Source organism: Calonectris borealis, chromosome 1, assembly GCF_964195595.1.
Source record: "Calonectris borealis chromosome 1, bCalBor7.hap1.2, whole genome shotgun sequence".
NCBI lineage: Eukaryota > Metazoa > Chordata > Aves > Procellariiformes > Procellariidae > Calonectris > Calonectris borealis.
The window spans coordinates 192287404-192299894 of NC_134312.1; positions in this window are offsets into that span (position 1 = coordinate 192287404).

Here is a 12491-nt window from a genome sequence, read left to right on the forward strand (position 1 = left end):
TGCAATGATTTCTCTCCTTGCCTATTCAGGGAGTCACTGTCTTTTGAGGTGGAGAGCAACAATAGTGTACAGAAAGCAATTCAGATCTTAACTGCATTGATTTGGTCTTCGGAAATGCCTACCTCGGTTAATTGCTTATGGAGAGACCAAATTAAGTTTATTCTCTTGGTTCAGGTGCCTGTGTTAAGTCCCTCAGATTAAGAAGTATCAATACAAACCACAGTGCTAAATCAAGGGCCTCTGTCCTGTGCAGTGGTGTGTGCCATATCCCCCCTCAGATTTCACCTTTCTCCTCAGCCATACTAGCACCATTCTGCTATTTCACCAGTGCTGTGAGCTAGAAATCCTGCTGCTAGCAAGGAGAATAACAGTTGGGCCAATATAAAATATGTGGCTTGTTTGTTGGCCTGTGCATCTGGCTCTTGGGGAACCTGCAGGGCTCAGCCCTGGTGCCTTCTGCCTACCCGAGTGTGTCCGTGCAGCTCTCCGATTTATACATAGATACACCTTAGGAATGTACATTTAAATATGCGTATATACTGCATTTACACATACGCACATATAAAGATATATAAATTAAATATAATAAGGAAATAAGTACAGTAAGGAAAAGTCTCAAAAGGTTTCCCAAAAAAGACAGCACAAAAAGAACAACCAGCCAATGGGTTCATGAATCAGAAATTTTTTATTTATAAACTTTTTCATTCTGTGCTAAGTTTCACAAAAAGAAGGTGGGTGCTGCAGAGCTCCTTTTGTCCACAGCTGTGGGGACTTACCATCTGCTTGTAGGACCATGATGCTATCTATCACAGGATACAAGATAAGGTGTAGAGCTACGGGATAAGGTGTTTCTTTATCCTTAGGTCAATATCCTTGTAGAAAGTTGCAACGCTCCTTGGCTGAGTGTTGGAGAGTGAAGGGGACAGAAGTGTGCCATGACGTGCTCATGGCCCTGTCCAGAGCTGCGGCTGTCAAGAACAGAGCCACCGACTGAAGCAGCCGCCCTGTGTTGCCATAGGCAGCCCCTGCCTCCCTGGCCAGGGATCACCCAGCAACACACCAAGACTGTCTATTCCATGCCTTCCTGATGGTCGGGAGACACCCATTCTGGGCCAACCATGCTAGCCACCACCAGCATTCTGTTCACTGTGACATGGCCACTACATCACTCGGGCTAGTGCCAGGAGCTCAGCCCCAGGGTACCCATGGAAAAAGGGCACAGACCTCCCTTTTTCCATGGCTTTGGGGAGCTTCCAGCTCCCTTTCAGACCCATCATGGGGTAGGGGTTGGCGCTGTCTTATCTGTCCTGTGGGCTGTTGGCCTCTGCCTCCATCTCAATGGCAGAGGAGGGAGAGGACAGGAATGTGCCGTGGTCTGGTCGTTTCCCTGTCCGGATATCCAACTGCAGTACAAGGCAGCCACCCCCTATCACCATGGGCAGCCCCTGGCCCCATGCCCTCCCCTCCTTGCCCTTGCTCACCTGGCTGCTCATCTGCCAGCCTGCACAGCCCTTTTATACCCATCCTGGGCTGGTGATGTCACCAACTGCCACTGCCAACATTCTACCTGCTGTGACACCACCACGACATCTGTATACTGTGTGCTGTTCTCTGGGTAAAAAACTGGCTGGGCGGCCGGGCCCAAAGAGTTGTGGTGAATGGAGTTAAATCCAGTTGGCGGCCGGTCACGAGCGGTGTTCCCCAGGGCTCAGTACTGGGGCCGGTCCTGTTCAATATCTTTATCAATGATCTGGACGAGGAGATCGAGTGCTCCCTCAGTAAGTTTGCAGACGACACCAAGCTGGGCGGGAGTGTTGATCTGCTCGAGGGTAGGAAGGCTCTGCAGAGGGACCTGGACAGGCTGGATCGATGGGCCGAGGCCAACTGTATGAGGTTCAACAAGGCCAAGTGCCGGGTCCTGCACTTGGGTCACAACAACCCCAGGCAACGCTACAGGCTTGGGGAAGAGTGGCTGGAAAGCTGCCCGGAGGAGAAGGACCTGGGGGTGCTGGTTGACAGCCGGCTGAACATGAGCCGGCAGTGTGCTCAGGTGGCCAAGAAGGCCAATGGCATCCTGGCCTGTATCAGAAATAGTGTGGCCAGCAGGAGCAGGGAGGTGATCGTGCCCCTGTACTCAGCACTGGTGAGGCTGCACCTCGAATACTGTTCAGTGTAAGGACAAGAAGGACATTGAGGTGTTGGAGCGTGTCCAGAGAAGGGCAACGAATCTGGTGAAGGGTCTGGAGAACAAGTCCTATGAGGAGCAGCTGAGGGAACTGGGGTTGTTTAGCCTGGAGAAAAGGAGGCTGAGGGGAGACCTTATCGCTCTCTACAACTACCTGGAAGGAGGTTGTAGCGAGGTGGGTGTTGGTCTCTTCTGCCAAGTAACTAGTAATAGGATGAGAGGAAATGGCCTCAAGTTGCACCAGGGGAGGTTTAGATTGGATATTAGGAGAAATTTCTTTACTGAAAGAGTGGTCAAGCGTTGGAACAGGCTGCCCGGGGAACTGGTTGAGTCACCATCCCTGGAGGTATTTAAAAGATGTGTAGACATGGTGCTTAGGGACATGGTTTAGTGGTGGACTTGCCCGTGTTAGGTTTACAGTTGGACTCAATGATCTTAAGGGTCTTTTCCAAACTAAATGGTTCTATGCTTCCAATATGTGCAGGTCATTATACCTGCAAGTATGAAGCAAGTGATGAACCAGAGGCAGAGCCTATCTAGGGAGCCTGGTTTGAAGCAACAGGAGTCAGGGCCAGAGACAAGCTACAACACATGTATGATCAGTCCATCCAGGAGACAAGCTACGTATAGTATAGGTGCAAGGTTCATCCATGAGACAAGGCCAGAGACAGGCACACCTACAACATGGCTCAGGCCTTGCCTGAGTCTCAGTGGAGCTCATGGGGCAGTAGGCAGAGGGTGTAGGGATGGAGGTCCCATGTGAGGCTGGACACAGCAAGTAAGACCTGTTGGTGCCCTCAGGTCCCTGATAGAAGCTGACAGATAATTTTTTCTGAAGATTGCCTGAAGAAGCATTGAACTTGCACTGTCCTTTGTGAGACAGGATGGCAAGGGGTGGGGGCATTTGTCTTCTTAAAGACCAGGAATTGAGCCAGGTTTGCTCTACAAATCATTCCCTGGCTGCTAAGGGCACTTGTGGCACCAGAGCCACGCAAAGACTGTCTCCCTTTTGCTCTTAGCTGAAAAGAAGCAGCAAAGTGACTAAAGTAGAAAGCAGTGAAGACTGAGAGGAGAGCGAGTATTGCTTGCAGGTAATAGAATAAAACTGTAGTATGGAAAGAGCAGAGATTTGCATCCTGTCTGGACAAGGGAGGAAATGGAGCAAAATGTGGATGTGATCAGAAGGGTCTCTAGGAAATGGAACCTGGAATGGATTCAGGATTCCTGAGCTGCCTCTATTGTCAGCTTTAAACACTGCTGGCAAAGCGTGTCTCTCCTCCTTCCTCTTGATTTATGCAGAAGTTGAGAAATGTGCTACTATTAACTCAAAAGGATCCAAAGAGCTAAACTCTGATGATGAGCCATATGGGTCACTATAGTGCTACATAATGGATTTCCTGAAGGGGATCAGTTTCCTTTTTAAAAAACCCCAAGATTTTCCATTAACATTCCCTCTCTCCTCCCTTTACTCCTTCTCCTGCTAGATTAATAGACGAATAAATCTGCAAAGTCAAACATTCACAGGTAAGTAAATGCCAAGATGAAGGTTACTTTAGCAGACGAGAAGAAGAAACCTCTGCTGATCTTGCCAGCTGCCCATGTACTCAAAGGCAGATAGCTTACTTGTTCCCCTAACCAGTGGGAAACAGCTGTGGCCAGCCCCTATGTGGTCCATATGGAAGGCTGCCCTTACTCCCACAGAACATCCTTGTGTACAGGCCAATCACAGATTCGTCCAACATAACGAGGGGAAATAAATAAAATATTTACAGCCCAAGTGATCGCTCTGTTTCAGCTCTTTTTCTTCTTTCCTTCCATTTTCCTCAGAATTATCCTTGGATGAATCCAATAATTTCAAAAGGCTACTGCTGTGCTCTTTGATAGATATTTTTCAATACTTAAAATATACTGGTCAAGCTCCCCAAAGTCACTTTCTGAAAGTGATGGCAATCAAAACCTCTTCTTTTTTACTTTCTTCATACCTGGTTTTCTAGTAGATCATGTTAAGCATGTTTTGGCATCAGGTTATATATTTCTGAAAAGAGCAGAGTTAAAATGCGTCATAAGATGGATGGGATGCCTATCTGTGTGTGAGGAGGAACCTTTTTGTACCTTTGTGAATATACCAACTGGCTTTATAAATGTATGCTACAAATCTTGTCAAGCAGGACTGCAGGCTCAAATAAACTTTCTGGTCTCTGATCTCAAATGGAATGTTTTAGTGTGGCATTACATGTTGTTAATTCGTGACTAAATATTTAACAAAGTCATAAATTGGGAGGCCCAATTTCCTGGGCAGAAGGATGTTACTCCTATCCAAAGTTTCCAAGTCATTGAAGCAAATTTGATTTAATAGTTTGGTATAACTGGCCTGTGGGCAGCTTGATGATTTTAGTCTAGACTACAAGCATTTAAGTTAAATGTCTTCTGGGAAGGATTCAGCATGTACAATCCTCACTGAAGAGACAGTGGGAAGTGCTGAGCCTCTCAGAAGTGGGAATTAACATTTTGAGGGATTGGATCTTTATCTTTCAATAAAACTAGAAATTATTTTTACTGGCTACTTTTGTGGACTTCCTTATTTTAATCCCAAAATGAAATTATCTGTTCCCAGAAGCTTTTTCCCTGCTCTCACCAACAAACTATTAAATTTCTTGGGAATCTGGAAACAGGTAATTGGTACTCAGAAATGAAGTGTTTTTATGGTATAGCAAATGTTCCCCTTCATTGTGGATGTTCTTATAAGTAGCAAAATTACATGCATTAACACATTAAGGGTTTGATCTGTCCTGTTCAAATGTGGATTTCTGTAGCACAAGTAGCCGCATCCAAACCAGTTGTGCAAGTTCCCTTGATGGTCAGAGGAAATGAAGCCAATTAATGAAGCTGAGGCTGAGATTCACCTCCTCTTAAAGCCGAAGCCTACATTTGGGTAGATGAACCTCATTTCAATGGTTAGATTTCCACTGACTGCATTAGGAACTTACATGTATCAGATATAGACACCCATAATCAATTAGATGGGTCCCATGCATGCTGTCTTTAAAATATGGGCCTACATAAGCAGTGGTATCCCAGGGCTTTCACTTTCTCAGAAGACATTGCTGAATCAAAGCTTTATGGATATGCAAACATATACATTATTGATGGAAGAGAAAGATGGAAGCTTCCTGCTATGTTTAGGTGCATCTATAGACAGAAGGCAGGCTACCTCTGGCCCATTTTTACCTGTCTATAAATTAGTACCTAGACAATATTAAACACCTTGCCTACCTAGTGGAAAGAGACGCTCACAGAGGGTAATCTGTCCTTCCTCCTTTAACACTTGTTCTAGGATAAGGTGAATCTAGACAACTTGCCTAGATTGTACATACAACTCCTAGATGATCAACATTACATGAGATGTGTCCCAGGCACAAATCCTGTTCTATCACCTATTTGCATGTAGTGGCATTTTAAAGTCACCAGCTGTGCACCTCCTGTAAATGTTTTACAACTGTTCTGGTCCCCACTGCAGTCTCTACAGCTTTCATTCCTAGCATATTGTCTCTCAAATCCCTGCTTAAGACTTCGTCCTTTGTTCAGTTGCTCTTTGTTTGCAAACATACTCTCAAGTCTACAATCCTATGTATACAAATCTGTCTGAATTTTGCCTTTCAGAGCATTTTTTTGCCATCTACAGGGATGCAGCTTTATAAAAAATATCCATTGCTGTTTAATTTTAACATGGCTCTGGAGTTAAAAGTAATATGTGCACTACAACAAATGCTGAGGAATCATGCAATAGAAGTGCAAGTGAAGGAAAATAAACTGAGTGGTGGGAGGGGACCTCTTCCAGTAAATGAGTGCATGAGAACAGAAAACCCTGAAGTGGGAACAAAAGATTTAGAGATAGGCAAATGTAAAATGCAATGTTCTGAAACTTGGAGCTCTTATTTTGATCTTTATAATTGCTTTCCTCAGACTGGAGGGGCAGATAATATTGCTGCCCAACCTTAACGCAGCCCTTGCATACTTTACAACTCTTCAGAAGTTCATAACATGATATGATTAGCAAACATTTTCTCAGCTGCCTTGCTGCATGTACCACGCATACAGAGCCTGTTCTCAGGCCCACAGGGTGATGCCAGAAATCAAACAAACTCCAGCACAATCTTTCAAAAGAAATTTGAATGATAAAGTAAGATTACTCTCTGGCAAAATATTAGGAAAGGCATTTTCTATGATCAGAGAAAGATGCAAAGAAATGTCAGCTCTAAAGACCAAACCTTGCTCTTCTGATGTGCATATCAGGAATAGGACAGTCTAACCTGGTCCTACATTACCACCCCTCTTTCACGCTGATGTGGAAGATATAGAAGACATCTTTAGGAAAAAGGGAGAAGCTCATCCTGAATGGTCAGTAAGTCCTTGTTCTCTTAGCTGAAATATTTGGCAAGGATATCAGTGAAGTCCAGCATTGCTAATTCACGTACAGAAGGCTCCTGCTAGCCATCGGCCAGCCAGTCAAAAGTGACTGGATGTAAACCAGTACCTAACGCTGAAAGAAAGGGAGCAATCACATTAGTCACTGCAAGATGGTATAAAAGACTTGAGGTGGTTTGAAACTAACTGATCTGGTTTAAGTTTATGCTTCTAAGTAAAATAAAAGGGTCCACAAACTCGCACAATGTTGTGCCTTGTCTTCTACATAGCCGTTGGCTCTCTCTGGCTCTGTGTTGGACTACTCAGACTAGATGTTTCCAGGGCGCGGGTTGGGCCTGGTTTTGGAGGCAGTTCAGGAACCCTTCCAATGAACACCTTTGCATGCGCTTCAACCACACTGCAGGCACTGTTATTGCAGACGTTTCGAACAGGAAAAATAACAACCTTGTTCATTTGAGCGTGGATGTCTCTACGGTCTCAGGACCGTAGAAGAAACTGGTGGTGTAGCATGTCCCAGGATAATCTATTGTAGAGGGGTTAGCCCTAAGTCGTGCAGACATGAGACGTCTGCACCACTCAGCCTGCACACAGCGATCACTCCCCAAAACTAACACCAAAGGTGCAGCTGTGTGTGAGCACTGCTGGTTAGTAGGAGATGAAAAAGAAGGATGGATTCAGTCATCTGAGCTCTATGCTCTAGTGGCAACTCCGTTTCCAGAACATGAGGTGCTCAGGCAAAAGTGCAGACATACCACCGGTATGGCAGCCCGTGTCCTCTGAACAACCATGTTTCCCAGGCCAGAGCTATGCCCTAGCTGTAAGCAGTGCAGTGTAGCTACTGGTCCTACTAATTCTCAGCAAATAAGTTAACATTCCAGACATAACAGGTAAAAATAATGAACCTAAAGCATATCAGGTAAAACTTTGCTGTGGTTTTGCCACTTTTTAGGAAGGATGCTACCTCCTTCTGCAAGATAAGATCCTTTACTAAAATAAGAAAATAAATATAAGAGTAAGCAATTTGATTTTGAGACCTGCTGTGAGTGACATTGTGAGATCAAATTACAGCTCTTCTCATTTTAATGTGGCATTTACAGTTATTAGCTGATCCTACAATAACAATTTATTAAATGGACTGAAGATTAGATACAGCTACTTCACAGTAATATGCTCCATGTGTGCTACTGAGTCTATTTGGCATCATACCCAGGTGTCTAGTCTTCTTCGTAACACTTAAGACAAGCCTGAACTGAAAGGGTGATGCCAATATTAGAATGAATAAAGTAGCTCAGCAGACCCGCGGAAAGAATTTAAAACCCAAAGATTTTCCTCTGATTTACGCGGTGTGGTCTTGTAACATTACATTATTACATTTATTTCCTATCTGTTAAATGCTTAGTCGTTAACCATCAAAGCTGGAAAGGTCGTTTCACTTGCCTGCACAATTCAAAAAAAATAACACTGATTCATGCAAGTCTTAGAGTGAAATGGAAAATTCTAATTTCAGTAAAGAAATTTAAAAAACCTTGCCATATTTGCAGCCTCTATTTTTTTTGAACTATTTTTTGTTAATTGTAGACCTTTATTTCATTTGGGAATAATAGCGATGTCCTTAAATACTTTGATTATACAAATGTAGATAAGCTGATCTATCATGTAGAATAATTCATATGGCTGAAACATCACTTTTCAGATGTTAAAATTCATAAGCTAATGCAATTCATACTAGTTCGATGAAGTAGGATCTATCAGTTTCAATACTCGGTCTTCTCAGGGCCAAGGAAATCTCTAAGAAAGCCTGTCCAGGATTGCTTTATTTAGATGACATAAACATATGAATTCTGAGCACAACTGTTGTTTCTCTCTAACTGATAATTTCACCCTTTCCGTTGCAGAAAAAAACCCTCTACTTTTAGGGTTTCTTTTATTCTAGATATAATTAGAAATAATTCAAAGCCTTCTTATTGTTCTTAGGTACTCTGACAAACTCTTTATACTCACCTGTTTTTGCTTCTCTTGACAGGTTCCCACAATGACTAGATTCTAATATGTGTTCATGCCTATCAACTTTCTTTTTTTCCCCCTCATCTTTACATTTCCATTTCTCTTTCTTAACTGTGTTCCATTTTCTCCCTGAGGCTAGCTGTTGTGTTTGGTTTTTTAAAGAAGTTGTTTGTCTCTTTCTTGCTTTTCCTAATCTTGTTTTCAGAATATCAAATAAAAAGTAAACATTTTTTCCAGGTATTATTTTTTTCCCTCTCCTACACCTCATTCATTCAGTTCATGATCATTCTTAACTCTGTGAGTAGTATTAATCATTGTGGCTTTATTGTTTTCACAGCTGAAAATAACCAAGCAGTGCTCACTTTCACTGGCTGACTGTTAGCTCTGTGCCTCCTTATCTGTCCTGAAGAGCTCTCACTCAGCATTTGCCCTTCTCAGGACTAGGACTTTGCAGTTAGGAGACTCTTGTCTCTACAGTTTGAAAATTCCAAGGATGGTTTAATATTAGCAGTATAAGGACCTTCAAACATTTCCTTCCGCCTTGAAGTCCCTCACAGTGCCATGACAGATAGATGCTAAAAAAACCCCAACAAAATAAACAAACAAAAATAATCACAACAACAAAAGATTAGTTGGCTGCTTCTCCTGTCTGACTTGCATGCACCTGATGGGACTACAGACATCTCTGCATTTGTTGGAACTGTGATCTTTAGAGATTTGGGGTAACTTGGTCCTCAGTTATCTTGCCTCAGGAAAGGTAATTCTACTTTTTTACATCATGTGCTACCTCTGTTACCACATTTTAATCACTGGATCTTTTCCTAAACAGATCTTGGACACTGACTGTACCATTCTAATCGATAGAAAAGCTTGCTATGTTCTAGTATTATGAACAAGATTAATATTTTTTTTTTTCAAAACTCAGCTACTTCAATTCTTTTTCATCGCCTGGATTCCCCAGCAAGCAGGAAAAGGGAATCCCATTTTTATTTTTGTGGGTTTTTTTTTTGTTGTTTTTATTTTTATTTTTATTTTTAAAAGGATGTTTGTAATAGTTTTTCCAGTATTAGAAACTCTCCTTATATCTTCTGAAGAAAAAAAAAAAAGAGTTGCATTCTGAATCTTGGATAGATTCTGTGGTCTCTGCTGTCAGAACAGCATGATGATAGCTGCCTATCCCACTCCTTCCCCAGTGGAGACCTGCAAGCACACTCAATCACCTTTTTGCTTATAAACCTTTAGTAAAGTAGTGAGATTTTCTGTGTAAGTACAGCACTTTGAAGCATCTGAATATAGTTAGTTTTAAGGCATTTGCTTGCTTAGGGCAAGAATAGTTAGGCCTATATTTAAATTCTTCATCTGAATGCCAACTCATACCATGGATATGTTTTCACATTACACCCCCACTGAACTCTACAGAAGAGTAAAGATGCTATCTGGGAAAGAAAAAGTGAGCCAGCTGCCCAAATGCTTTCAGCTAAGTAGAGAACCTGATGAGTATTTTTTATCATATGCTATTTTAAGAATTACAATTTAGAGTAAATGAAAAGATAAGTAGAAGGGACACGACAGTACTGCCAGGAATGTCAGTCCTGACAAGACGTGGCCCTAAGGTCTGTCATTGCTGTTATCATTTTCTATGAAATTCTGTAGCAGTAAACTATAATTTATCATTTTCAAAAGAAATTCCTATCAACTAGAAAACAAAAATATTCAGATGTTTGTCGGTATGCTAACATTACTTCTGTTTCAGTGAGATACCAGTAGCCCCAACTCCAGTTTGGCAGTGCCATTACTTCTCTGAGTAGCCTGGATCCAGTTACCATCTCTCTCAACTCTCCGTATTAATTTCCTTATCCATGAAAAAGTAAGAATTTCACCTCTTCCTTGAGCTAGCTGAAGCATTAATGATATACTCTGGTGAACTGTGCTTTGAAAGTGCAAAATAGTTTTTTTTTTTGGAAGAAGTAAAGGCAACTAGTTTTCATCAACTCATGACTAGCAGAGGAAAACGCCATCTGGCTCAGTGACTTCATGGGGTGCCTGTGACCCACAAAGCCACAGTAAGACATCTGCAGCTGTTCCATGAGCCATAGCACACTTTAATTAAGAATTTGATGATAAGCATATGCTACAGTCTCTGAAATCTTCTGAAGGTTGTCAATGTCTGAGATTCAAAATTCCCCAGGACAGGAAGGTTTCTGGAGACAGAAGAACGCAGAGGCGGCCGTACCTATGTTTACGCTGTATAGCTTTGGAATTTGCCTGGTATTTGACTGTCTGTTGGTAACACATGGATCACATGGACACGTGCTCCATTTCTGAAGTGGAAATTAAGAAAAAAATGAAGAAGGAGAACTATAAGGGAATATGTTGTATTTATAAGCACTGAGATCTATGGAAGAAAAGAGATGTGTATGTAGAAGTTGCTTGTGAAGTGGGTCATCCCCTAAATCCCACATTTTAGCATGTCTTTCAGAGCATTTGATAGTCACACAGTAAAATCATAGACATGCTTTTTGTTTTCCAGCGATTTTTTACAGACTTTGAAAAACTCACAAAAGGAGGTGTAGTTTTCTAAAGAAATAGCTATCACATAATTAGAGAAACCACAAGGATTCCCTAAAATATGAATAAACTGAATAACACGTATGAAATAATCTCTGCACCAGAGTCAGAGGAGAAAAATCCAAGTCCTGATGGAGACCAACTATGAACTTTCCATGCTTCCAGTTTGAGATATTGCTGAGACAGAATGAACCAGAGGAGTACTTTGAAGATGTTAAAACACTCCATTTTTAACCCTCAGCAATGTGGCTATCTCAAACAATGCCTTTGATATATCCCAAGCTTTGAGAAAAGTTTTTCTCTAACATAAGTTCACACACAAAACTGGACTGAATAGGTGGACTGAATACTCACACCTAATTTTGCAAGCACCAAGAAAGCCTGATAATGAAAAATAATGTTATCTTTAATGAAAAGAAAAACACGTGTTCTAGAACATGTATTCTGTGCCTCATTCTCAAAGGAAAATACTCATTTTAAGTGTGTTTAAACAGATCAAAGACATAACCATGCAGAAAATAAAATTTCATAAAAGGCATTCTGCTTTTTCTGCCCTCCCCTTCCATTCCCTGCCTTCTGCTTCCCTCCCCGCAACCTGTAAAAATTAGATTTAGCCATAATAGGTTTATCTCAGATCTCCTCTTCCAGAATGTAATTGGAGAAGAATTTCTCACAGTCCATCTTTAAAGTGAAACATGACACAATCCATCCAATTCCTGATCTCAGGACTGACCTGCATGGGTGCATCCCTCATGGAAGAAAGATCCTGCTTCCAGCTCTGCCTGGTCCTTCAGCGTGGGTGAGCATTAAAAGGGTCACTGCCTGTATAGTTGTCCCCATTAATGCATCTTGTTTAAGAGTGTGCAACCTGATGTAGTGTTCCTACAAGGGATTCTGCCTTCCTACACCCCTCAGGATGCCCAGGCCCCTAATGAAATTAGGAGGAGAAAGCAGTGTGGTTCCCCCACAAACTATCATCTGGCCAGACAGTTGCCTGTTCAGACAGGCTGTAGGTTTTAGCAGATATTCAACACTTGTGCAGAGGAGCAGCTCTTTCTGCTTCCCATAGATGACAGGACCTTCACATTAACTTAAGTGATTCGGTCCAGCCCAAGATCTGCTCCACTGAGCTCCTGCAAATTTGTCCCCCACACTGCCAGGGTAGATAGAAGCAAAGATGACTTAGAGAAGTTTGTTTAGTCTAGGGAAGAATATAGGAAGCCATGGTAACCATTTTCAAACATATAGCAGGATATCTCAAAAAAAGAAAGGAATAAATCATTCTCCCTATCCAGCGGGAAGATAACAG